Source organism: Oncorhynchus masou, chromosome 15 (assembly GCF_036934945.1).
Source record: "Oncorhynchus masou masou isolate Uvic2021 chromosome 15, UVic_Omas_1.1, whole genome shotgun sequence".
NCBI lineage: Eukaryota > Metazoa > Chordata > Actinopteri > Salmoniformes > Salmonidae > Oncorhynchus > Oncorhynchus masou.
Genome location: NC_088226.1, coordinates 59,823,883 through 59,851,779, shown reverse-complemented (window position 1 = coordinate 59,851,779; position 27,897 = coordinate 59,823,883). Strand labels below are relative to the sequence as shown.

The following is a 27,897-nucleotide window of genomic DNA, read 5'->3' as shown; positions in this document are numbered from 1 at the left end:
CCCGTGCTCGATTCACTGCTCGTGGGCTATTACACCGAGTCCACTCCGCTTGACCGTGCAAACAAAGCGGAATCGGAATAGCAAAGATGAGAAGCTTTCCCCGGGATTAAACCCCCGTCCTTTTAACATGTTCCATATCGTCGGTCGTCGTTAGTGGGTGTCAGTCACTTTGGTTACGTGCAGAACACATTGTGTCAAACGCGGCGAAGCAATGACAGGGCAATACGAGGCTGTAACACAAGACTTCTTTCGCTTCTCTACGGTGTTCTACATGCGCTACAAGTCCAACAAAGTAAAATGACGTCCTTTTACGTATGGGAGACCTGAAATCAACAACGGACAAATTGTAAGTAATTTTATTTTTTATTTAACCTGTCATTGGACATTGATATATACTTTTGCATGTTTGGTATTTAAATAGCATAACATTTTTCGGCCTACATTTTTTTTATGTAGATGGATTTGAAATACAGTGTTGCAATATGTAGATATTTAGTGCTGAACCAAAGGCTTATATATGATGGTGGTGGAATAACCTTCTCTCCTCATTTAAATAATGTAGGCTATTATAATATATTGCATTATGAGAATGGCAATGGCCTCTTGTTGAAGTGATGGTAGTTTATGGTGTATAGGATATTCTTTGTAACCAAACACAATATGCTGAGGTTGGCTAACTATGCTCTGTGCAAATGTCACGTTTAAAAAGTGTGAGATGTGCATTTAGATTCTGTACAAGGCTAGTTAAATGATGCATGTTTTTAATTTACTTAGTATTTCATTGTATGAAGCATGTGATTAAATATATTGTTAGAAGGACCTGCAACTTCACTTCGACCATTCCTCTGATTGAAGTACACTATACAAGTTTGATATACAGTGTACAGGTAGGTATACATGGTGTACCCCTATACCAAATTACCGTATGGGCAAACAGGGCACATGCCCCGCGACCCCCAACGTCCAGGGAGCCCACAACCCCCCAGAAAAGTATCATAAAAAAATACTTTGGGTTGAGAGACCCCTATAGGTCGCCCCCCCCCCCAGATAGCATATGAACAAGTCATAATAAGCATTTGAACATGTCACATGCGATAACATCTGCTAAGTATGTCTACTCGACCAAAAAAAATTGATTTTGATTTGATAAGCAATGGCAAAATGTGTAGAATAGCAGGACATTTGCTTTACAAGTGCAATAAGAGAAACATGAGATGAGCTATAAGACAGCAGATTTGTCTCTCAGCCTCATGGCAAAATGTGTTGAAATAATTTCCTAAAAAACATTATTTAAATATTGGGGTGTTGAGGGGGCCCATGGAGATCGGTTCCTCGGGCCCCAAATGTGGTTGTCCGGCCTTGGTGTACCTTTGACAAACTAAAGATGAGAAGGAAACGTGTCACATTAACATGTTACATATGGCCAAGATTGCATTGGTAGATGTTTAATAATCTTAAGCTATATGGCAAGCTGTCAGTTTCCTGAAACACACAGATGGACCTCTTTCTAAGAAAGCCTTAACACACATCAATAAACTTCCGCTGTGTATGGATTGCCTGTTCTCCCCTGACACCTCTGTCCTAGAAGGCCGTGGCCAGGGTGGGAAAGGAAGGGAGGCCACATTGGGATTTCTGTCCTGATTATATTGCTGGCTGCCAAGACATATTTATTTCAATAGCAATATTAAAACACACAAATTGCATTGCAAAGGGAAATATAATCTGTTCTAACTGTCTATTTTTACATTGTGCACCCACCCCTCTCATAATCCTCATTTACCTTGGGAAAAGCTCTGGCAGACTCACATTTTCAATTAACATTTGACATGACCTTTAATACTGTGGCAACAGAGGAATGGGTGAGGGGAATCTGTTGCATAAAAAGTTGGACTCTTCATATAATGACAAAGATTATTCTTTCATGAGCATTAAACTCACCTATCAACTGAGGCGGGAAACTCCCAGTCAAGACACATGTTGTCAAACAATTAGCAGTCACTGAATGTATTTGAGTTGATGGCTAACTGATGTTAATAACTTGGTGTGAAATATTGATATGTGTATTATTTCTACTTTGGCTTTTAACTTTCATAGCCATATAATATTATTTCCAGTAATTTACATTCAACCTCTTCAGTGGAGAGCAGGGACAGACAGGCAGGCTGGCAGAGAGACAGACAGATAGACACAGGTAGGCAGGCTGGCAGAGAGACAGACAGACACAGGTAGGCAGGCTGGCAGAGAGACAGACAGACAGACAGACAGAGGTAGGCAGGCTGGCAGAGAGACAGACAGACACAGGAAGGCAGGCTGGCAGAGAGACAGACAGACAAACAGACACAGGTAGGCAGGCAGACTGGCAGACAGGAAAACTTATATTACATTTGTGTAGTTCAGTCCTTGAGCTGTTCGTGTCTAGTGATGTTCTGTATTATGTCATGTTCTGTGTTTTGTGTGGGCCGCAGGAAGAAAAACAGACATACAGAGCGACGACCAAGCAGGTGAATAGTGTCAGGGAACATTGTCAGACAAGCACATAGACCAGACTTAGACTGTTGACTTTAGCTGACTGGTGGGGCACAACCTCTGTGCAGCCCGCTGTCCTTTCCTAAAGTCATCTGTCTCGGTGTTGTGTAATGCTCAAGTAGAATATATGTGGAAAGTCAATGCTCAGCACATACAGTATAACTAGTTACTGTACCGACAGTACTGAACACTTATATATGTCGATTAGTGTTACGTTGGCATGGTTTTTACTCTGTGTGTTTTTCTTTCTGGTTTATCCTGGTGGTTTTTCCTATGACTTTGAAAATGACTTTACAAAGTAGTAAATGAGTGTCTGTGTTTCAGGGCTTTATGTGTGTGACCTAATTCTGCAGCAAGCAAAGAATCTGCAGTATAGGCTTTCCTGTGTGTGTGTGTGTGTGTGTGTGTGTGTGTGTGTGTGTGTGTGTGTGTGTGTGTGTGTGTGTGTGTGTGTGTGTGTGTGTGTGTGTGTGTGTGTGTGTGTGTGTGTGTGTGTGTGTGTGTGTGTGTGTGTGTGTGTGTGTGTGTTTGCCTCCTCATCGTTTCCTTGTAGGGGCCGGCAGTGAGATGGATGAGCTACAGGACAAAATGCAAACCCTCCAACCCAAAAAGGACTGTGGTGCGGATGGTACTGTATACTAAATTAAATGATAAAATATACAGACCGCAAATTCAAATAGACTATTCTTAAACTCTTCAACATTATACTCAGCGCTGGCATCTTCCCCAATATTTTGAACCATGGTCTGGTACTCCAATCCACAAAATTGTAGACAAATTTGACCCCAATAATTACAGTGGAATCTGCGGCAACAGCAATCTCGTAAAAATCCAGCTGCAGTATCATCGTCATTTGGCTTCTTACCAAAATACCATGCGACAGACCATGTATACACCCTGTACACCCTTATTGAAAAACAAACAAAACAAAAGCAAAGTCTTCTCATGCTTCTTTGACTAAAAAAAAGCTTTTGACTCAATTTGGCATGAGGGTCTACTATACAAATTGATGGAAAACAGTGTTGGCAGTGACGTGTATTCATGGATGTCAAGGAAAGCCAGGCTTCCCCCAAAAATGTACCAAGAAAAAAGAAAATAACATATAATATAATTTATCTTTCAGCTCTCTGTGTTTTGTAGTTTTCCTTCAATTCGCAAGAGGCTGAATGTACACTACATGGCCAAAAGTATACGGACACCTCTTTAAATTAGTGGATTCGGCTATTTCATCCACACCTGTTGCTGACAGGTGTAAAATTTGTCTGTCCTCGGTTGCAACAATCACTACCGAGTTCCAAACTGCCTCTGGAAGCAACGTCAGCACAAGAACTGTTCGTCTGGAGCTTCATGAAATTGGTTTCCATGGCCGAGCAGCCGCACACAAGCCTAAGTTCACCATTGACAAGTGTCGGCTGGAGTGGTGTAAAGCTCGACATCATTGGACTCTGGAGCAGTGGAAACACATTCTCTGTAGTGATGAATCACACTTCACCGTCTGACAGTTCGACGGACACATCTGGGTTTGGCGGATGCTAGGAGAACGCTACCTGCACGAATGCATAGTACCAACTGTAAAGTTTGGTGGATGTGGAATAATGGTCTGGGGCTGTTTTTCATGGTTCTGTCTAGGCCCCTTAGTTCCAGTGAAGGGAAATCTTAATGCCACAGCATACAATGACATTCTAGACGATTCTGTGCATCCAACTTTGTGACAACAGTTTGGGGAAGGCCTTTCCTATTTCAGCATTACAATGCACCCTTGCACAAAGCGAGGTCCATACAGAAATGCTCTGTCAAGATTGGTACGGAAGAACTTGACTGGCCCTGACCTCAACCCCATCGAAAACCTTTGGGAGGAATTGTAATGCCGACTGCGAGCCAGGCCTAATCACCCAACATCAGTCCCCAAGCTCACTAATGCTCTTATGGCTGAATGGAAGCAAGTCCCAGCAGCAATGTTCCAACATCTAGTGGAAAGCCTTCGCAGAATAGTGGAGGCTGTTATGGTAGAAAAGGTGGGACCAACTCTATAATAATGCCCAAGATTTTTCTATGAGATGTTCAACGAGCACATGCTTTTAGCCATGTAGTGTATCTCACCTGAGAAAGCATCCAGGCAAGCGAAACATGCTCTCTGTATGTGTAGCCCAACTATCTAATGCTCTCTGGTCACAAAATGTATGACATTGTTGCTGCCCGTAGCATTGAATTCAAGGAAAGCCAGCGAGCATTTGGCCTCGCTTGATAAAAAAAACATAAAATAATAGCCAATCAGCGTTGAGCTAAACTGAGTGAGCTCTGTGAATGGTCCTGGCGCACCCCAAAAAAAGTGTAAAGGGAAGCCATTTTGGATTTGGCCTCACACTAATCACATCAAAAGAAGAACGTCATTGACAAAAAAAAATGTAATTGTTGCATCTTGTTGTGTCGTTGTCCTACTGTGGCAAGTTAGCTAGGGATTTGGACTTGTGGTTTTACTTAATTCTCTTTACTAGCTGATGATTATAACGGGGATTCTGATCCAACCATAAATTCATACATTGTGACCCAGCCTGAATGGATGGAAGTTCAATATGTAGCTAGATGTAGTAGGCTAATGTTATCTGGCTCATAGTTACCCATGAAAGGAAATTAGTCTAGCGAGCAAGCATTTTAGCCAAGTAGCCTAGGACAATAAAAACTAAAAGTGTGTACTGTGTGACAGATTCACAGGCCATTTCATCAACATGAGAGAGAGGAGGATGGCTTTGGCATTTCTCTACCAGTAGGTTGGGTCAATATGTATTTTCTACTTGTACAAACGCACACAAGCACACACACACATACACAGAAATCAGAACCATGGAAAGCCACATCGTATTCAGAATATGTTAATTGGACTAAATTGTTTCTGGCATCTTTTAGTTATCACTATATTAGACTAAGCAGAGGTGATTTGATGATGTTGAAGTTAAAATGGTGCTGGAATAGTGGAGGAAGCTCCTGTTTTCTTTGTGGTTCTAAATCAATAGTTGTTTAGTACTCCGAAAATGTCGGAAACATTAACTTGCTGGACCATGCTGTAGGTCAAGGTAACTTGTTTGTTACACGCAATATGCTTTGTGGACTTCAGAGATTGCTCTATGGTTTTGTAACAAAACAAAGGTGTGGTTGAATGTATTCTGCCACTGTGTCTTCTTATTGTCTCGGCCTTATTTTTTTTTTCTTTATTTAATTAGGCTAGTCAGTTAAGAACAAATTCTTATTTTCAATGAAGGCCTAGGAACAGTGGGTTAACTGCCTGTTCAGGGGCAGAATGACAGATTTGTACCTTGTCAGCTCAGGGGTTTGAACTTGTAACCTTCCGGTTACTAGTCCACCACTCTTAACCACTAGGCTACCCTACCCTTAGGCTTATGAACTAACAGGTTATAGAGCAAACAACGCAATTATCACAATGCAATGCTACTGGGTGTTGGGGAACAACATATTACATTATAAAATCAATGTACACAAACAACAATTGTGCAGTTAAAATTGGCAGTAAATACCCATATATCTTTCCTCAGGTGTTTAAGTCAGAGTGGTGTTTAGGTCAGAGTGTGACTAGGGGCGTGTTCTAGTCAATCTATTTCTATGTTGGTGGATTGTATGGTTCCAAATTAGAGGCAGCTGGTAATCGTTGCCTCTAATTGGGGATCATATTTAGGAAGCCCTTTCTCCCACCTGCTTTGTGGTATATTGTGTTTGTGTTTGTTATTGTTGCACCGCTGATGTCACGGTTTTCATTGTTGGTTTATTGTTTTTGGTTTGAAGTTTCACCGTAATAAAGATGTGGTCCGTCCGTTACAACAACCGTGACAGAATATCCCACCAAAAGAGGACCAAGTAGCGTGTTCAAGAGGTAAAGGAGTTTTGGACATGGGAGGAGATCATGAGTGGATGCGAGACCCTTCCTTGGCGGGAGTCGCAGAGGACTCAGGAAGGACAGCAACGACGCCGGGGGCCGCGGCCACAGAAGCCCCAAGATTTTTTTCGGGGGGGGCACGAGGGGTGGCCGGCTGAGCAGTGGAGAGTGCCATTGCCCGAATGGGAGTCGATGGAGAAGTGCAATGAGGGATACCGGAGAGAAGCGTTAGCGAGGAGTATGCTGCAGCGCAGGCGTGCTGAAGAGCGGGTCATCAGTCCGGGGCCAGCTCCTCGCACTCGCCCTGAAGAGCCAGAGACCATCAGGGAGCAGATGGAGAAGTTGGGGGGGGGAGAGAGAGAGAGGAGAGAGAGGTTGTGCAGGTGTGTTCTGCTCAACATTTGACCTGAAGAGCCTGTATGCAGTCTGGTGAAGTCTGTGCCGGCTCCACGCATCTGGCCTCCAGTGCGCTTCCCCAGTCCGGTACGTCCTTTGCCAGCTCAGTCCCACTCCTAGGCCGGAGCCTTCCTCTGCACTGGTGCCCAGTCCAGGCACGGCGTCCAGTCCCGCTCCAAGGCCGGAGCCTTCCTCTGCACTGGTGCCCAGTCCAGGCAGGGTGTCCAGTCCCCCTCCAAGGCTGGAGCCTTCCTCTGCGCCGGTGCCCAGTCCAGGCACGGTGTCCAGTCCCGCTCCAAGGCCGGAGCCTTCCTCTGCGCCGGTGCCCAGTCCAGACACAGCGGCCAACCCAGCTCCAAGGCCGAAGCCTTCCTCTGCGCCAGTGCCCAGTCCAGGCACTGTGTCCAGTCCCGCTCCATGGCAGAAGCCTTCCTCTGCGCCGGTGCCCAGTCCAGGCACGGCGTCCAGTCCCGCTCCAAGGCCGGAGCCTTCCTCTGCGCCGGTGCCCAGTCCAGGCATGGTGGCCAACCCAGCTCCATGGCCGGAGCCCTCCTCTGCGCCGGTGCCCAGTCCAGGCACAGTGTCCAGTCCCGCTCCATGGCCGGAGCCTTCCTCTGCGCCGGTGCCCAGTCCAGGCATGGTGGCCAACCCAGCTCCATGGCCGGAGCCCTCCTCTGCGCCGGTGCCCAGTCCAGGCACAGTGTCCAGTCCCGCTCCAAGGCCGGAGCCTTCCTCTGCGCCGGTGCCCAGTCCAGGCATGGTGGCCAACCCAGCTCCATGGCCGGAGCCCTCCTCTGTGCCGGTGCCCAGTCCGGACTCCGCGTCCAGCCCAAATCCATGGACGGATCGATGGTCAGTGTGGGGGCTACGAACATCAACACCACAAGTAACATTCGTTAGGTCACGGTAAATGTTCTCATAACACAAAAACTGTCCAGTTTCGTGGTTGAATATACAATATTTGTATAAAGCATTCGCCTGGTATTACAAGAATGTTCCTAGAACACATAAAAAAGCTTCACCGAATGTTTCATTAGATTGTGGGAACCGTCTGGTGAGAACATTGTGGGGACATTACAAAAGATACAGTGTCTTCGGAATGGATTTTTTCCTTCAACAATCTACACACAATACCCCATAATGACACAGAAAAAAATGTTTTTTAGATTTTTTTGCAAATGTATATATATAAAAAAGAAGAAATATCCCATTTTCACTACAATCTTGGCACACCTGTATTTGGGGAGTTTCTCACATTCTTCTCTGCAGATCCTCTCAAGCTGGAGAGTGTTGCTGCACAGATTTTTTCCGGTCTCTCCAGAGATGATTGATTGGGTTCAAGTCCGGGCTCTGGCTGGGTCACTCAAGGACATTCAGAGACTTGTCCCGGAGTCACTCCTGCATTGTCTTGGCTGTGTGCTTGGGATCATTTTCCTGTTGGAAGGTGAATGTTTGCCCCAGTCTGAGGTCCTGAGCACTCTGGAGCATAGTTTCATCACGGATCTCTCTGTTGTCCGTTCATCTTTGCCTCGATCGTGACTAGTCTCCCAGTACCTGCCGCTGAAAACATGCCCACAGCATGATGCTGCCACCACCATGCTTCAGCATTGGGATGGTGCCAGGTTTCCTCCAGACGTGACTCTTGGCATTCAGGCCAACGAGTTCAATCTTGGCTTCATCAGACCAGAGTATGTTGTTTTTCATGGTCTGAAACTCTTTAGGTGCCTTTTGGCAAACTCCAAGCTGTCATGTGCCTTTTACTGAGGAGTGGCTTCCACCTTGCCACTCTACCATAAAGGCCTGATTGTTGGAGAGATGCAGAGATGGTTGTCCTTCTGGAAGGTTCTCTCATCTCTACAGAACAACTTTATAGCTCTGTCAGAGTGACCATCGGGTTCTTGGTCACCTCCCTGACCAAGGCCCTCCTCCCCCGATTGCTCAGTTTGGCTGGGCGGCCAGCTCTAGGAAGAGTCTTGGTGGTTTCAAACTTCTTCCATTTAAGAATGATGGAGGCCACTGTGTTCTTGGGGACCTTCAATGCTGCAGACATTTTTTGGTACCCTTTTCGAGATCTGTGCCTCGACTTAACTTAATCCTGTCTCGGAGCTCTGCGGACAATTCCTTCGACCTCATTAATGGCTTATTTTTTTCTGACATTCACTGTTAATTGTGGGTCCTTATATAGACAGTTGCGTGCCTTTCCAAATAATGTCCAATCAATTGAATTTACCACAGACTCCAAGTTGTAGAAACATCTCAAGGATGATCAGTGAAAACAGGATATACCTGAGCTCGATTTTGAGTCTAATAGTAAAGGGTCTGAATACATATGTAAATAAGGTATTTCTGTTTTTTATTAGCAAAGATTTCTCAAAACCTGTTGTTACTTTGTCATTATGGGGTATTATGTGTAGATTGTTGAGGTATTATTTTTTATTGAATCCGTTTTAGAATAAGGCTGTAACGTAGCAAAATGTGGAAAAAGTCAAGGGGTCTGAATACTTTCCAAAGCCTCTGTACGTTCCCAAAACACACAAACTGTCTAGTTATGAGGTTGATTCTACAATTTGTCACAAGACCGTTCCCAGAACACATTTTCTCTGTTCTTTAAAAGTTCCCAGAATGTTTCATTAGGTTGTGGGATCAGTCTGGTGGGAAAATTGTGTGGACATCACAAAAGATATGTTCCCAAAACATAAAAACTGTCCAGTTGTGCAGATGATCCTACAATGCTTCTTTTAGGGTGGAAAAAACATTCTGGGAATGTTTTTTGTAACATCAGCTGAACACATTTAGTCTGTTCTTTAATGGGAACATTGTGGGGACATCACCAAATAAATGTTCCCAAAACATTAAAACTGTCCAGTTGTGCTGAGATTACAAGAGATAAGTTCCCAAAACACATAATATTCTCAGTTGTGATGATGTTCGTAAATGTTTAAGTTAGGTTGCATAGGACATTCTTATAATGTTGTAAGAATGTTGACAGAACAGCTGGTCCAAGTTCTTTAAAGGTTCCCAGCACATTTAAGTAAGTTGTGGGAGTTGTCTGGGATGTTGTAAGAATATTTTTTGTGATATGTTGCACAGAATATTCCAATGTTGCACAATTTCCAAATAAGTTTGTTTTTATGATATTCACAGCATATTTGTTTTGTTTAACATAACAGTTCATTGATGTTAACGCAATATGCATTTTACCTTGACGGTCCTCAGAACATTTCAAGAACGTTCATTTTGGGACTTAATATTAACACATCATTCGTAGCTCCTTAAAGCTGAAGAAAGCAGATTGGGATATGTCCCTCTCCAGATTTAATGGCAATTCACATATGAGGACTGTATTGTCAGCCAACCACAAGGTGATATAGACACACAGCCTTTTAATTTAACTCATAGGACATTTGAACAGCATTTAATCATACAGACATCTCAAATGTTCACAATCTGCAAATGTGTGATTTGAACCTGCAATGTTTAGCTGCTCAAGCTAGGTTTTATTTCCTCTGTACCACCAGGGAAGCTCACTCACATTTATTTTCTTCAGTATATAGCCATGGCAGTACGATCGATCAGGAATGCCATGCTGTCTTCGACATTATTCATCTTCACTTCACCAGTGGAGGCGGGTTGGAGGAGCTATCAGATGACAGGTTCATTGTAATGGCTGGAATGGAATGAATGGAGCAGAGTTAAAAATGTGATTTCCATTTGTTTGATACTGTTCCATTTATTCCATTCCAGCCTTTACAATAAGCCCGTCCTGCTACAGCTCCTCCCACCAGCCTCCACTGCACTTCACCCATCTTCTTTATACATTATGCTGCATACTTCTGGGCCCATATTTACAAGGTATCCAACACTATCAGTGCTGATCTGGGATCACTTTTCATTGTCAAATCATGACAAATATAACAGGCGGGACCATATCAAGTGTCTCAGTTGGAATTATAATGGCTGCATTTTTTAGAAGTTCAACAGTCAATGTTAACACACTGTTACTATTTTACAGTTAGTTTAAATTCTACGTTTCTGACTGGATTTCTGGTTAAAGAATAAAACCTATGGGACTCCTGAGTGGCGCAGCAGTCTAAGGCATCGCAGCGCTTGAGGCGCTTTAGCAAGTCCTGTGGTGGGCCGGGTGCATATGCACGCTGACAGGGTTGCCAGTTGTACTGTTGTACAACTCAATCATCAAGTTTGCGGACGACACAACAGTGGTAGGCTTGATTACCAACAACGACGAGACGGCCTACAGGGATGAGGTGAGGGCCCTCAGAGTGTGGTGTCAGGACAATAACCTCACACTCAACGTCAACTAAACTAAGGAGATGATTGTGGACTTCAGGAAACAGCAGAGGGAACACCCCCCTATCCACATCGATGGGACAGTAGTGTAGAGGGTAATAAGTTTTAAGTTCCTCGGCATACACATCACAGACAAACTGAATTGGTCCACCCACACAGACAGCATAGTGAAGAAGGCGCAGCAGCGCCTCTTCAACCTCAGGAGGCTGAAGAAATTTGGCTTGTCACCAAAAGCACTTACAAACTTCTACAGATGCACAATCGAGAGCATCCTGTCGGGATGTATCACCGCCTGGTACGGCAACTGCTCCGCCCACAACCGTAAGGCTCTCCAGAGGGGAGTGAGGTCTGCACAACGCATCACCGGGGGCAAACTACCTGCCCTCCAGGACACCTACACCACCCGATGTCACAGGAAGGCCATAAAAGATCATCAAGGACAACAACCACCCGAGTCACTGCCCGTTCACCCCACTATTTGGGGCGGCAGTGTAGCCTAGTGGTTAGAGCATTGGACTAGTAACTGAAAGGTTGCAAGCTCAAATCCCAGAGCTGACAAGGTACAAAATCTGTCATTCTGCCCCTGAACAGGCAGTTAACCCACTGTTCCTAGGCCATCATTGAAAATAAGAATTTGTTCTTAACTGACTTGCCTAGTAAAATAAAGGTAAAATAAAAAAATAAAAAATTATCCAGAAGGCGAGGTCAGTACCAGTGCATCAAAGCTGGGACCAAGAGACTGAAAAACAGCTTCTATCTCAAGGCCATCAGATTGTTAAACAGCCACCACTAACATTGAGTGGCTGCTGCCAACACACTGACTCAACTCCAGCCACTTTAATAATGGGAATTGATGTAAAATATATCACTAGCCACTTTAAACAATGCTACTTAATATAATGTTTACATACCCTACATTATTTATCTCATATGTATACGTATATACTGTACTCTATATCATCTACTGCATCTTTATGTAATACATGTATCACTAGCCACTTTAAACTATGCCACTTTAAACTATGCCACTTTGTTTACATACTCATCTCATATGTATATACTATACTCGATACCATCTACTGCATCTTGCCTATGCCGCTCTGTACCATCACTCATTCATATATCTTTATGTACATATTCTTTATCCCTTTACACTTGTGTGTATAAGGTAGTAGTTTGGAATTGTTAGCTAGATTACTCATTGGTTATTACTGCATTGTCGGAACTAGAAGCACAAGCATTTCGCTACATTCGCATTAACATCAGCTAACCATGTGTATGTGACAAATAAAATTTGATTTGATTTGGGATTTGATATGCCACAGCTGTCAGGTGGATGGATTATCCTGGTAAAGGAGAAATGCTCACTAACAGGGACGTAAACAAATTTGTGCACCAAATTAGAGAGAAATATTTTTTTTTGTGTTGGAATATTCGTACCATATAAACTGTAAATGCATTCATTTACACGCATTTGAATATTCATATTTTGACACGCAATTGTGTCATATTTTATTAATATTTGATATCAGTCCTCATTGAAGTAGGCCTATCTTCCATTATATTTCAATGAAGAAGACAATGTAAATTCATATATGTATATCATTTGTTTGATGATTTTAAAAGTCTGTACAAATTCCAATATAACATTTATTTACTTTAATTGGGCAACTCAACCGGCTGGTTGAGATGTTTGCGTTGCATTATCTATCAAAGTTTAAGTCACATAAACAAAGATGATTCATTTATAGCCTATACTGAGGCTAAATATCCATATTTTGCAGATTTCTTTCCTAACATTTTTTTTTCAAATACAATGTTACAAGTGCACAACATATTAATAGAATTGGAACATAAAAATGTAATATTCAACTTTTTTTTGAACGCACCCAACATAATTCCTATTTAGAGACGCTTGACATGGTCCCCTCGACTTATTTTGCATGAGCTGAAAAGCAAAAGTTAGTCTAGATCAGCAGTCATAGTTTTGGAGACTATAAATATGATCCCAGTAGTTCAGCATATAAAGAGGATGGGTGAAGTGGTGGTGAAAACAGTTACCAGTATATTCCTGGGATATAGGGATATAGTTATGTCTGAGAATTCTAAAAAGTAAGCATGGAATTCCTGGTTGACCACACTGTTAAGACTATATACTGAATAAATAATATGTAGATGGTGGCACAGAGGATAAACAACCAAGCTTGGGAATCAAACATAGCAGGTTCAAACCCCAGATAGTCAACATAAATTGTGTTTATGTGATCAAATGTCCATGAATTACATAATATGCAATCAAAATGCTGTGTCTATATCACCTTATAATGGCCTACAATACAGTTGTCAAATTCACCCAGCTTGATTGGTGGCAACATTTGATATTCTATTTTTTACATTGGATAAAAGTAGAGACTCATAGCTAGAAAACAGTATATTATACACTACAGTTGAGGAACAGCCGGAAAGTAATTCAAATCAAATCAAAGTTTATTTGTCACGGGCGCCGAATACAACAGGTGTAGACCTTACATTGAAATGCTTTCTTACAGGATCTAACCAATAGTGCAAAAAAGGTATTAGATGAACAATAGGTAAGTAAAGAAATAAAACAACAGTAAAAAGACAGGCTATATACAACAGCGGGGCTATAAACGTAGGCTGCATAAACACACCGGTTATTGATTGAGGTAGTATGTACATGTAGATATGGTTAAAGTGACTATATATATATGATGAATAGAGAGTAGCAGTAGTGTAAAAGAGGGGTTGGCGGGTGGTGGGTGGCGGGACACAATGCAAATAGCCCGGTTAGCCAATGTGCGGGAGCACTGGTTGGTCGGCCCAATTGAGGTAGTATGTACATGAATGTATAGTTAATGTGACTATGCATATATGATAAACACAGAGTAGCAGCAACGTAAAAAGAGGGGTGGGGGGCACACAATGCAAATAGTCCTGTTTTATTACCTGTTTAGGAGTCTTATGGCTTGGGAGTAGAAGCTGTTTAGAAGCTTCTTGGACCTAGACTTGGTGCTCCGGTACCGCTTGCCATGCGGTAGCAGAGAGAACAATCTATGACTAGGGTGGCTGGAGTCTTTGACAATTTTTAGGGCCCTCCTCTGACACCGCCTGATATAGAGGTCCTGGATGTCAGGAAGCTTGGCCCCAGTGATGTACTGGGCTGTACGCACTACCCTCTGTAGCGCCTTGCGATCGGAGGCTGAGCAGTTGCCATATCAAGCAGTGATGCAACCCACCAGGATGCCCTCGATGGTGCAGCTGTAGAACATTTTGAGGATTTGAGGACCCATGTCCAATCTTTTCAGTCTCCTGAGGAGGAATAGGTTTTGTCGTGCCCTCTTCATGACTGTCTAGACTTGGCACTCTGCTTGCCATGCGGTAGTAGAGAGAACAGTCTATGACTGTGGTGGCTGGGGTCTTTGACAATTTTTAGGTACTTCTGCTTCTGAAAATTGATCATCTTGTAACCTCTCTCAATAAATTCAGAGCATTGTCAGATTGTCTATTCGTAAATTCAGAGCGTTTCGCTCTCGGAGCGTTCAGAGCCACACTGGACACTCTTGCTGAGGAGTAGGGTTGATCCGAGCGTTCTGACCTAATAACAGCAGTCAAACACCCAAGCTAACTGGCTAACGTTGGCTAGCTTGCTAGCTACTTCCAGACACAAATGAGAGAACAGCTCACTCTGACCATGTTACTTGCCCTAGCAGAGCTGGGTAGGCTGTTTTTATGTTATCCAGAGTGTTGGTGACTGCAATTGTGCTGCTGGCAACAATTTAATTACTCCTTTTTGCCAAAGTTTACTGACACAGAGGTCAGGTGTTGAGCGTTTGTGAATTTGTCAGTTATTCTTCACACTGACACACTCAAGATGAGAGTGCTCTGAAATCAGAGTAGATTTACCAGCTACGTCTATTGACAGTTGTCGCAGTGACATCATAAACATTCTATTGAAGTGGTTACTTGCATAGTGGAGTCTTTTGTTTAGACATGTAGCTAGCTAGCCAGCTAAACAATGAACCATCATCCCAACTCATAATGTTACTACCCTGCATGAATCTGCAGGTAGCTAACCAACCAGGTTCAATGTTGGCTAGCTAACATTAAACTATAACTAGCAATGCAAATGGCTCTGAGATACGAATAATATCACTACACAGATCATACACGTAATGTTAGCTAGCGAGCCAGCCAACTAATGTTAGCTAGCTAGCTAACAGTACACTTTAACTAACAGAATTAGAAACATGTAATATCAAATTTAGCTAGCTAGACTATCTTACCCATGAACATGGATGGATGCTTCTCCCTCTCTGTCACAGATGCCATGGTTTCCCTTAGTTTGAAGATGGAATCCAGAGACAGGTGTTTTATAACAACCTTCTGTGTGTTCTCTTTTTGACTTCGTCTGCATGTTATCAATCAAACGCCAGCATTTTCTCAATCTCCTTATATTGAATCTCCTACAAATCTGTCCTGTTTCAGGAAACTAGGCGTATGTTGCAAGTCACTACTTCACATGAGAGCCATTTGAATGTAATCTTTTATTTATTCATTATTTTGTTATGCGTTTTTTGCAGAAACGCCTTCTGGAACATGTGAACTTTCATGTGCCTTAATAACAAACGTGTATGCCATCTGTAAATACGAATAAAATTGTTAAATTACGAGCCTAGTTGATTTAGCCACAGAAAAGTCAGCAACCTTCCCACTAGCCATGATTGGCTTAGATAATGAGTGGGCTGGACATGCTGAGAGATGAGTTCGGATTGGTCTGCTGTACAGCACGCTTATGTCTATTTGAGCTGGTTATTATGTGTAGGTAATCCTGTCTAACGTGGCTTTAAAAAAATATATTGCTTAGTAGAACTGCATAAGTGTTGCTCTCCACTTACTGGAGGACCGAGTTTTGAAATGAGTAGAATTAGAGTATGTTAGCAAAGGAGATGGTGAAAACACTTTTTAAAATGCTTATTTAACTTGGCACATCAGTATTGAACAATTTGTTTTTGTCAATGAAGGCCTACCCCAGCACTGGGCCAATTGTGCACCACCCGATGATACAGCCTTGATTTGAACCAGAAACTGTAGTGACACTTCTTGCTCTGAGATGTAGTGCCTTAGACCACTGCACCAGTTTCCAGCTGTCTCTGGATTACATCTTCAAACTAAGGGCAACCATGGCATCCGTGACAGGGAGAAGTGTCCAACCATGATGTATACAGGTAAGATAGTCTAGTTAGTCTAGCTAAATGTTCTGGGAACGTTCTTGTAACATCAGGTAAATTGTATAAATTGCAGAACTGGGCAGTGTTTTGGGGACATATCTTCTGTGATGTCCCCACAATGTTCCAACCAGACAGTTCCCACAACCTAATGAAATATTCTGTGAACCTTTGAAGAACAGCCAAAATGTGTTCTGGGAACGTTCTTGCAACATCAGGTGAATGCTTTATACAAATATTGTATAGTAATCAGCATGACTGGACAGTTTTTGTGTTATGAGAACATTTGCACTTCTGTGAAAGTTTTGAGAGCTTTCACAGAAGTCATTTTGGTTTGCTGGGAAAGCATTACTGGTACATTGTGTTATTGCATTACCTGGAATCCTAAGGAGAACCTTTGGGGAACATTCTGTGGTGGTTGTTACCGATATTGTGCGCAACATTTTAGTGAATGTTAGGAGAACATTTCAATGATATTTCATTCAACACACATTTTAAATCCTAACAAGAACTGAATTGGAATCTTAGCTAATGTTCCGGGAATGGTCCCGGTTTGCTGGGAACCAAAAAAATAGAACATAAAAACAGACAGAGTACTGTGACAGAGTACTGTGACTGACCCAAAATTAAGAAAATAATTGACTATGTACAGACTCAGTGAGAATAGCCTTGCTATTGAGAGAGGCTGCAGTAGGCAGATCTGGCTCTCAAGAGAAGACAGGCTATGTGCACACTGCCCACAAAATGAGGTGGAAACTGAGCTGCATTTCCTAACCTCCTGCCAAATGTATGACCACATTAGAGACACATACAGTATTTCCCACAGATCACACTGACCCACAAGATTTATAAATTCTATCTTTTAGGCGAAATATTGCAATGTGCAATCACAGCAGCAACATTTGTGGCCAGTTGCCATGAGAAAATGGCAAACATTTGAGCACAAACAACATTGTAAATACTACCAATATGTATCTGTTTATTTATCTTCCCCTACTATTCATACTACAACTATTTGCACATTGCTAAAACACTGTACATAGCTGATAATATAAATATCTTTATCTTTTGTAAACCTTTGTTAGTGCAGTGCAATGTTTACTGTTAATTTATAAAAGTTTTTATGTTGTTTCTGTTTCTTCTCACTTTTGTTTGATGTTTATTTCACTTGCTTTGGCAATGTAAACAAATGTTTCCCATGCCAATAAAGCCACATTGAATTGAATTGAAATATAGAGAGAGGGGGAGAGAGAACACACTAAGCTCATCTGAGGACAGGGAAATGCGTTTCTTTCCAATGTGAATCATTTTGGAAAAATGAGCCTCTGCACTGAATTGCCCGAGTTTCTCCATTCTGCTTTATTGTCTATTTTGGCTGAACTCACAGTTATTTGTTTTACTGCCCAAGAAAACTTCAGGTCCTTTAAAGATACAGCTGGCAAAGCCAGTTCCTAAGTCAACCACGCCCTGTAAACAAATAAAATACATCTCAGTAGAATGCTGCCATAGCTTCCTGTTTAGCTCTGAATTCCAAGGTAAACTGAGCTAGTTCTTTGAGTCTGCATCCATCCAGAGCACAGGGAGAATTCCTGAGTTTTAGAGGCAGTTTAAAGAAAACCCTTTTTTAAAGGATTTAGATGTTGGTCAATGGACTTTACATGTTTAATACGTGGTGCAGGTTTAGGTTCTGAATTTCCACAATTTAAGACTTTGCCTTTGAATTCAGAAAGAATCTTGAGGCCATCGGTTGCTCATCAGTCAAGCAGTTTGGGAAACAAATGTCTACAGTGCAGTGGGGAAAAAAGGAAAGTGTGAGAAAGGAGCGATATGGGAGCGGGGCATGGGGGGGTAGAGAGACAGGGAGGTAGAGAGACAGGGAGCGGGGTGTGGGGGGATAGAGAGACAGGGAGGTAGAGAGACAGGGAGCGGGGCGTGGGGGGATAGAGAGACAGGGAGGTAGAGAGACAGGGAGCGGGGCGTGGGGGGATAGAGAGACAGGGAGGTAGAGAGACAGGGAGCGGGGCATGGGGGGGTAGAGAGACAGGGAGGTAGAGAGACAGGGAGCGGGGCGTGGGGGGGGGTAGAGAGACAGGGAGGTAGAGAGACAGGGAGCGGGGCGTGGGGGGTAGAGAGACAGGGAGGTAGAGAGACAGGGAGCGGGGTGTGGGGGGATAGAGAGACAGGGAGGTAGAGAGACAGGGAGCGGGGCGTGGGGGGATAGAGAGACAGGGAGGTAGAGAGACAGGGAGCGGGGCGTGGGGGGATAGAGAGACAGGGAGGTAGAGAGACAGGGAGCGGGGCGGGGGGGTAGAGAGACAGGGAGGTAGAGAGACAGGGAGCGGGGCGTGGGGGGGTAGAGAGACAGGGAGGTAGAGAGACAGGGAGCGGGGCGTGGGGGGGGTAGAGAGACAGGGAGGTAGAGAGACAGGGAGCGGGGCGTGGGGGGTAGAGAGACAGGGAGGTAGAGAGACAGGGAGCGGGGCGGGGGGGGTAGAGAGACAGGGAGGTAGAGAGACAGGGAGCGGGGCGTGGGGGGGTAGAGAGACAGGGAGCTAGACAGACAGGGAGCGGGGCGTGGGGGGGTAGAGAGACAGGGAGGTAGAGAGACAGGGAGCGGGACGTGGGGGGTAGAGAGACAGGGAGGTAGAGAGACAGGGAGCGGGACGTGGGGGTAGAGAGACAGGGAGGTAGAGAGACAGGGAGCGGGACGTGGGGGGGTAGAGAGACAGGGAGGTAGAGAGACAGGGAGCGGGGCGTGGGGGGGTAGAGAGACAGGGAGCTAGACAGACAGGGAGCGGGGCGTGGGGGGGTAGAGAGACAGGGACCTAGACAGACAGGGAGTGGTACGGGGGGGAAAAGTGCTGAGAAAGTACACAATTGTCATACTTGAGTAAAAGAAAAGATACCTTAATAGAAAATTACTCAAGTAAAAGTGAAAATCACCCAGTAAAATACTGCTTGAGTAAAAGTCTAAAAGTATTTGGTTTTAAATATTCTTAAGTATCAAAAGTAAATGTAATTTCTAAAATATATTTTATATATAAAATATAAAGTATCAAAAGTTAAATGTAAAATATAAATAATTTAAAATTCCTTATATTAAGCAAACCAGACAGCGCCATTTAATTTTTATTTAATTTTTTATTTACGGATAGCCAGGGGCATACTCCAACACATAATTTACAAACAAAACATTTGTGTTTAGTGAGTCCGCCAGATCAGAGGCAGCAGGGATGACCAGGGATGTTCTCTTTATAAGTGTGTGAATTGGACCCTTTTCTGTCCTGCTAAGCATTCAAAATGTAACGAGCACTTTTGGGTGTCAGGGAAAGTGTATGGAGTAAAAAGTACATTATTTTCTTTAGGAATGTAGTTATGTAAATGTTGACAAACATATCAATAGTAAAGTATAGATACCCCCAAAAACGACTTAAGTAGTACTTCAAAGTATTTTTACTTAGTTACTTTATACCACAGGTAGGGTGAGAGAGGGAGGTAGAGGGACAGGGAGGTAGAGAGACAGGGAGCAATATGGGATAGAGGAAGTAGCGAGACAGGGAGCGGAATGGGGGGGGTGAGAGACAGGGAGAAGGAGGGACAGGGAGGTAGAGAGACAGGGAGGGGAGAGAGAGGGGTAGAGGGACTGGGAGGTAGAGAGACAGGGAGGGGAGAGAGAGGGGTAGAGGGACTGAGAGGTAGAGAGACAGGGAGGGGAGAGAGAGGGGTAGAGGGACAGGGAGGTAGAGAGACAGGGAGGGGAGAGAGAGGGGTAGAGGGACTGAGAGGTAGAGAGACAGGGAGGGGAGAGAGAGGGGTAGAGGGACAAGGAGGTAGAGAGACAGGGAGGGGAGAGAGAGGGGTAGAGAGACAGGGAGGTAGAGAGACAGGGAGGGGAGAGAGAGGGGGAGAGAGACAGGGAGCGATATGGGAGAGAGGAAGGTGGAGAGAACGGGAGAGGGAAAGACGGAGGTAGAGAGACAGGGAGCAGTATGGGAAGGGGTGGGTAGAGAGAGGGAGAAGGAGGGACAGGGAGGGAGAGTTTAATTTTGCAGTCAGCCCCTTCTCCCACCACACAAACAATGCTGCTGTCTCCCCCTCTGAGAGAGGAGAAGAGACAGAGGGAAGAGGGAGGGAAGGAGAGAGAGGGGAGAGAGGGAATGGCCTGTGTTGGGGTTTGGATGAGTCAGTGGTGGGCCCAGTCAGCAACAGCTGGGTCTGCTTCCAGCCTCCCAACCTCCAAGTTTCCAGTCTCTCAGCTCCTAGTCTCCCATCTCCTAGCCTCCCAGCTCATAGCCTCTCAGCTTCCAGCCTCCCAGCCTCCAGCCTTCCAGCCTCCGAGCTTCCAGCCTCCTAGCTTCCAGCCTATCAGCCTTTCAGCCTCCTAGCCTCCAAGGCTCCCAGCTTCCAGCCCAGTCTGAATTATGACAGCTCAGGGATGGCAAGCAGCCTAATTACAATGGCTGATTGCCTCTCTACTGGCATTTCTTACAAGGCGATTGGCATGTGCGTGAGCAGGTCTGGAGACGAGGAGGAATAGGAAGAGGGAGGCTGTTCATTGGCTCACCTCTCTTCCTTTGGACAGAAATGTATGCAGATTCAGAACTGATTGGTTCAGGGAAAAGAGAAGTTTTTTTATGACATTTGGCCAGACAGAACCAGTGTGAGGAGGCTGGAAGCCAGCGAGATAGGTGATTTTGTTGCACAATGGTAGATTATAGCTGTTCAGTCTTAGGCGCTATTACATTTGTGAGTTGTTTCAAAGTAATGTCACGTAGGAGACAGACTGGATTATGAATGAAATTGTCAAAAAAAATTGCACAGTTTAATTTCTGAAGTAATTGATCTTGAAAACATCTTATTTTACTGTCCTGTAAAGGTGGTGACTTCGAACCGCAAGAGATAAAGAAATATCCATAGGAAGCCTTTTAGAGGGTTTAGAAATTAGGGCAGAGTTATTATTATTGAGCATATTTATTTTTAAAAGGACAGAAATAAGGCCTTGAATTGGCCGTTTGTATGTATGTCTGTCAGAGAGACCACTGTGAAGTGTGATGTGTGTGTTAAGTGGGAGCTGCTTTGGGTTGGTCTGGACGGCTTTGTCTACTGCTTTGGCTTTTGTTCCTATAGTAATGAATTGTGGAGGCCTTGGCTTGAGTCGGCCTGTCTCACAGCAACTAAAGACAGAATGCTGGCAAGGCGAAGGGAGAGAGGATCATGGGCGTATGTCTGTCTCTCTGGGGGCAGGCAGACAGACAGACACAGACAGACAGACAGACAGACAGACAGACAGACAGACAGACAGACAGAATGACAGACAGACAGACAGACAGACAGACAGACAGACAGACAGACCACGCCGGGTCAGTCTAGCACAGTGAAGAAGACTTTGTTTTGCATGCAAAGAGGATATAAACTTATTTGCTTTGTATCATATTATCTATTACCTCCAGATAAGACAAAGATTGACCACGAAGATCACAATTGTTTTATTCACTATAATGAGGGATCCTGTTTTCTGCTAACAATCTCAGCAATACCACGGTCAGCCTTGAACGTCCGTGGCTTCAGTGAGAGAGGGGCAGTTGTTCTCCCCTGAGCTAACCTGATTAAGCAGAGGTTGACGTTACTAAATCCTTTTGAACATCAAGCTCTGTTGTTGAATGAAAAGCCGGTTCCCCAGTAAATGTCTATGCAGACCGCTGCAGCCTAGCCATGTTGACCCTGTGACCCAGACACTACCTGTCTGCCGACATGGTTACAAGAATGGAGCAGGTTCAGGGGCCTGACTCCAGGGATCACTTTGCCTGCGTTAACAATCAGCATTGCACCCTCACGGCAGTAAAACAACCACCCTGCTGCTTCACGGGCCAGGAGAGACCGATCTAAACTCGAAAAGCTCTGTAAACAGTGAGCACTGGGTGACTGATACAATTTGAAAGCTCTTCTTTGGTTTGCTATGGCCTAACGAACTGACCCACAGTATGAAGCATTGGGCTTTGTTGTGAAGGGAAAATATCTTGTCACTTTTTCTGATGTTGTATTTCATCCGATGGATTGTTAGCACTGACTTTGTTGTTCAAAGGGCTTTGTGCTGTGACTTAGATACCATAGTTAATGATATATATTTTGTCCCCAGTGTTACATAGAGTGACCAGGATGAAGAGAGAACTGATTAAATAGACTTGAAGAAATGCAGGTGAGCGAATTATGCAAATTAGAACATTCTCAGTCTTCCTCATCCTGCTTTCATAAACAAACAATGGTTTCACCTGTTGAAAGGGGTGAATTTACCCCCATTCTGTAGGCAGAACAGGCCATGCCAGCAATGTATCATTGTTTAATTAAATGTGTGTGTTTGCCTGAAACCATCAGATGGCACTAGAACCAGTTCTCCCTCTGAATGACTGAGTTGGCCAAACCAGAGACCATAGCTTGGCTCTGCCTCATATCCACATATCAGACCTCACAGTTTCACATGAGCCGATTTTTTGTAACAAGGATAGAAACTATTGCCACCCCAGGTCCAATAGACAGAGATTTATTTGGCACTTATGCATGGACCTGGACTGCCTAATGTTTATTGTTGTATGGACTGGAGCAAGGTTGCCATGCCTTGTGGATATTCTTGTGACAAATTCTGACTACTGATTGTCGTTAACATTTATTTTACTTTGGTGACTGTACACTACTGTTTCTTCTTGCTTCATTTTCAAAGTCTGGAAAATTGGCTAGAATGCTCTGCAGTTTGAATTCTCTAGGACAGATTATGGTGATTTAGTAAATTTGAAGAGGCCTCTCTCTCTCTCTCTTATTCTCTCCAGTGACTTGCACTGATGCAGGTGTCCACCAGATGCTGCATGCAGACAGAGAGGCAAGCGAAGCCGGCAGAGAGGCAAGCAGACTGCACTGTCTCAGTTCTTGCCAGGAACGGCATTGGATGGAGATGTAACATCCACTTCTAATCAAGATCCTGTGGGCAGGATTGGAACAGCAAGTGGCTCTCCAGGGACAGTACACACTGTAGGATCAAAAATGATTTATTTCTTTGTGTGTCATGCAAACCAATCACTTCTTGCCCGTGACATCACAATGAAACATAATTAACATGAAGTGGCATGGTTTGCTATGCCTTTCCTTTTTACATGTTGGAAGTTACTGGTATAGCCCTTCACACGTGTCTTTATACAGGTGGAAAATGGCAGCTTTGGGCACTGTTAAATGCCTAAATTGGAACGTAGTGGCTGTACAGTAACATGCTATACATGACGTCGAAGCTATTGCTGTGCGCTTCACATTGCTGTATGGGTTTTGACTGACAAATCAAATACATTTTTATTTGTCACATGCGCCGAATACAACAGGTGTAGACCTTACAGTGAAATGCTTACATACAAGCCCTTAACCAACAATGCAGTTAAAAAAATAAGAATAAGAAATAAAAGTAACAAATAATTAAAGAGCAGCAGTAAATAACAATAGCGAGGCTATATACAGGGGGTACCGGTACAGAGTCAATGTGCGGGGGCACCGGTTAGTCGAGGCAATTGAGGTAATATGTACATGTAGTTAGAGTTATTAAAGTGACTATGCATAGATAATAACAGAGAGTATCAGCAGTGTAAGAGAGGGGGGGGTAATGCAAATAGTCTGGGTAGTCATTTGACTAGATGTTCAGGAGTCTTATGGCTTGGGGGTAGAAGCTGTTTAGAAGCCTCTTGGACTTAGACTTGGTGCTCTGGTATCGCTTGCCATGTGGTAGTAGAGAGAACAGTCTGACTGGGGTGGCTGGAGTCTTTGACAATTTTTAGGGCCTTCCTCTGACACCGCCTGATATAGAGGTCCTGGATGTCAGGAAGCTTGGCCCCAGTGATGTACTGGGCCGTACGCACTACCCTCTGTAGCGCCTTGCGATCGGAGGCCGAGCAGTTGCCATATCAAGCAGTGATGCAACCCACCAGGATGCCCTCGATGGTGCAGCTGTAGAACATTTTGAGGATTTGAGGACCCATGTCAAATATTTTCAGTCTCCTGAGGGGGAATAGGTTTTGTCGTGCCCTCTTCATGACTGTCTTGGTGTGCTTGGACCATGTTAGTTTGTTGGTGATGTGGATGCCAAGGAACATGAAGCTTTCAACCTGCTTCACTAGAGCCCCGTTGATGAGAATGGGGGCGTGCTCAGTCCTCCTTTTCCTGTAATCCACAATCATCTCCTTTGTCTTGATCACATTGAGGGAGAGGTTGTTGTCCTTGCACCACATGGTCAGGTGGCTGTCTTGTCATTGTCAGTGATCAGACCTACCACTGTTGTGTCATCTGCAAACTTAATGATGGTGTTGGAGTCGTGGTTGGCCGTGCAGCCATGAGTGAACAGTGAGTACAGAAGGGGACTGAGGGAGGTGTTTAGTCCCAGGGTCCTTAGCTTAGTGATGAGCTTTGAGGGCACTATAGTGTTGAACGCTGAGCTGTAGTCAATGAATAGCATTCTCATATAGGTGTTCCTTTTGTCCAGGTGGGAAAGGGCAGTGTGGAGTAAAATAGAGTTGGCATCATCTGTGGATATGTTAGGCCGGTATGCAAATTGGAGTGGGTCTAGAGGTTCTGGGATAATTTTGCTGATGTGAGCCATGACCAGCCTTTCACTTGCCAGTTGGTCAGTGCATGCTCGGAGTACACGTCCTGGTAATCCGTCTGCCACATCCGACGAGCGTCCGACGAACATTCTGAACTTGAGCACCTCGCAAAACAAGAAGACGCCCCCATCCTTTCCGCTAATTAGGCAAAATTTGCACATCTTTTGTTGTCTGAATGAGGGAAATACTGTAAATTAAGACGACTCTATGTGTTCTGAAAGATGAGACGTTAAGGATTATAATTAATACCGCTTTGATGTCTTACAAGCAAACCACACACCCATGAGTCCAAATGTGTACCTCATGTTTCCATATAAAACAAATGATGTCATATACAGTGTCAACGTTCATGATCACTATGTTTGATGTACAGTTACAAGATGACATGGCATCATACCCTGGGTTATTCTGAACAGAGTGAGCCTGTTTGTCTATTGTGAAGAAAATACGCCACGGCACATGCACCTGAATGCACTGATGAATCCTTTCTGTGCGCCTCAACATTTATGATCTGTTTCCCTGATTTTGCATTGTGAAAGTCTAACACTGTAATAACGTATTTTACAACTTAGCTAGTCATGTTAGCAATAGCACAAGCTTCCAAATGATCCAGATTGTGATTTTAGATTGCGTAAACAACGACAGTAATGGTGTGATGACGTTGATGCAGGGTTGTGTTCCAACAAAACAACTACGTGTTCTTGCTCTAGTTCCTCAACGGCACAGCTAGGAGAGATAGTCGAAGACTCTCTTTGAGTCATAAAATTGCATTGAAATGACTTAAGAACTGTGCACACTTTGGAGAGGTGTGTGGCTACTTGGAGACATCAGTTTGTCCTCTCACTCAAATCCTTGTCATTAGTTTGTCTAATGTTGCACCTACCCCACATTTCCAAGGAATATTTTTATCATGTTACTGAATGTATCCAGAGCATTTTCAGATTTCATATCAACAAATGCAGCAAAAAATATGGTAAACATAAAATGACCATAAAGTCAACAGTGTAATATTTGGATTCAGTCTTGTGTCAAGTGAACTATCGCTTTTGGTCGAAAAATGTTCCAATAATCTCCAAACTATTCCCTTTCAATTGCTACCATGCTTATACATGTGTTTTTCGTATTTCTTCTGTACTAAACATTTTAATGTAGCCCTATCCATATAGGCCAATTCCCATGAGTGTAAAGGGTTCAAATGTATACTTCATTGTCAACTATAGTATTATAGGCCTACTTTCACTTTTCAGTCCTTATTTCCTTAAATAGAGATCCAAACCATGTGCATTTATTTGCCTTTGTATATGTGTGTCAGTTAATATTTTGTGTGCTTCCTGCGTGTCTGTCTAGTATGTACTGTAGAACTATCTGTATTAGAGGGTGAAGAGAAAGGGTCTGTCACGTGCTGAGTCGAGTCGAGCAACTTAAAGGCCAGTGCACTCAAAAACGACATTTCCCTATGTTTTATATATATTTCCACACTATGAGGTTGGAATAATTCTGTAAAATTGTGAAAATTATGAATAATGCCGTTTTAGTGTAAGAGCTGTTTAAAAAGATCACTTGAAATTTCAGCCTGTTTTGGTGGGATGGAGTTTTGGCCTGCCTGGCGACATCAACAGGCAGTATAAGTTAAGAGTTTCAATCATCCTCTCTGCCAATAAAAGCTATTTTTTTTAGGTTACATAACCCTCTCATTAGGCTCGTCCAATTAGGCCTTCACTCAGACCACTGCCAGACAGTACCTAGCAAAATTCCTGCTTGAGAAATAGCTCTTTGCACAGAAGCATTTTTTAAATATTTTTTTTTACAATTTTAATTGGGAAAAATAACAGTAAAGTACTTCATTGTTAACCAGAAATAATTTGATATTCAGATAAAAACGGCTGCATTGGGCCTTTAACAGTTAAGACAGGGACAAAGCCAGGCCTGCGCAATGCATGCTGGGAAGTTTGGCTGCCAGAGAAAGTGCCCAAGTTCCAGCCAGCGTGGCTGAAACCCTTGCTAAGGCTGAAAATGAAGTTTGAGAGTGGAAATGAGAGGAGCAACAAAAGAGAGAAAGCGAGAGAGAGAGAGAGAGAGAGAGAGAGAGAGAGAGCGAGAGAGAGCTAAAGTGCTCATGGCTGTAGGCTCAGTGTGCTCTTAAAGAGATATTACCACAACATTCCTGAAGCATTGACAAAGAATGGGACAGTACAGTATAGCCCAACTTAGCAGTATAGACAGCATTTAGAATCTTGGTTTACTGCTTTTGTTGGGGAATATTTTTGATAGGGACATTTTCACTATTCAAGATTAAATAAGAATGTACAATGTAACACATTGTTTCATAGGACAGACTACTTTTATACATTTACATTTACATTTAAGTCATTTAGCAGACGCTCTTATCCAGAGCGACTTACAAATTACCTGAAGATGCACGAGTTGAAAGATTTGCACAAATAATTGTCAATGTTATGTGCAATGTTAAGCATTAATGTGACAAGCTACGGGGAAGGTTTTAGCACAATTCATTTTGAATTCGTTTCCAAATCTAATGCTTGTATAAAAAACACAAACAGTCAACAATGTAACAACCTTTTATTCAATAGTCATATACAAGTCATTCAAATGTTCACAATAAAGTTCAAACATGTAATAATAATGTAATTCCATTTAATAATGTCTCCTATCAACAAAAAGATCCCAACACTTTCTCTCCCACTTTCAAGATAAAAGTGGAAGTTGAATTTGAATTTGGATTTGGAAGTTGAACTTCCATCACAGGTTGTGATAAAAAAAACAGAAGTAATTTAAACCATGAACAACAGATCAACTTTTTCCACATAGAATACACTGTACGGTATTATATTTTATTATCAGTATTGTATTATAATTAAAATATACTATATAGTTTTGTCTCCGT

At 43.4% G+C, this 27,897-nt stretch overlaps 1 long non-coding RNA gene across 1 annotated transcript; it reads left to right on the top strand.

The window, feature by feature from the left end:
* Positions 1-27,892, top strand: LOC135555147 (uncharacterized). The gene is made up of 3 exons (XR_010457844.1): positions 1-346; positions 22,499-22,558; positions 23,184-27,892. It is a non-coding gene; the product is annotated as an uncharacterized LOC135555147 (long non-coding RNA).
* Positions 27,893-27,897: the final 5 nt, after the last annotated feature.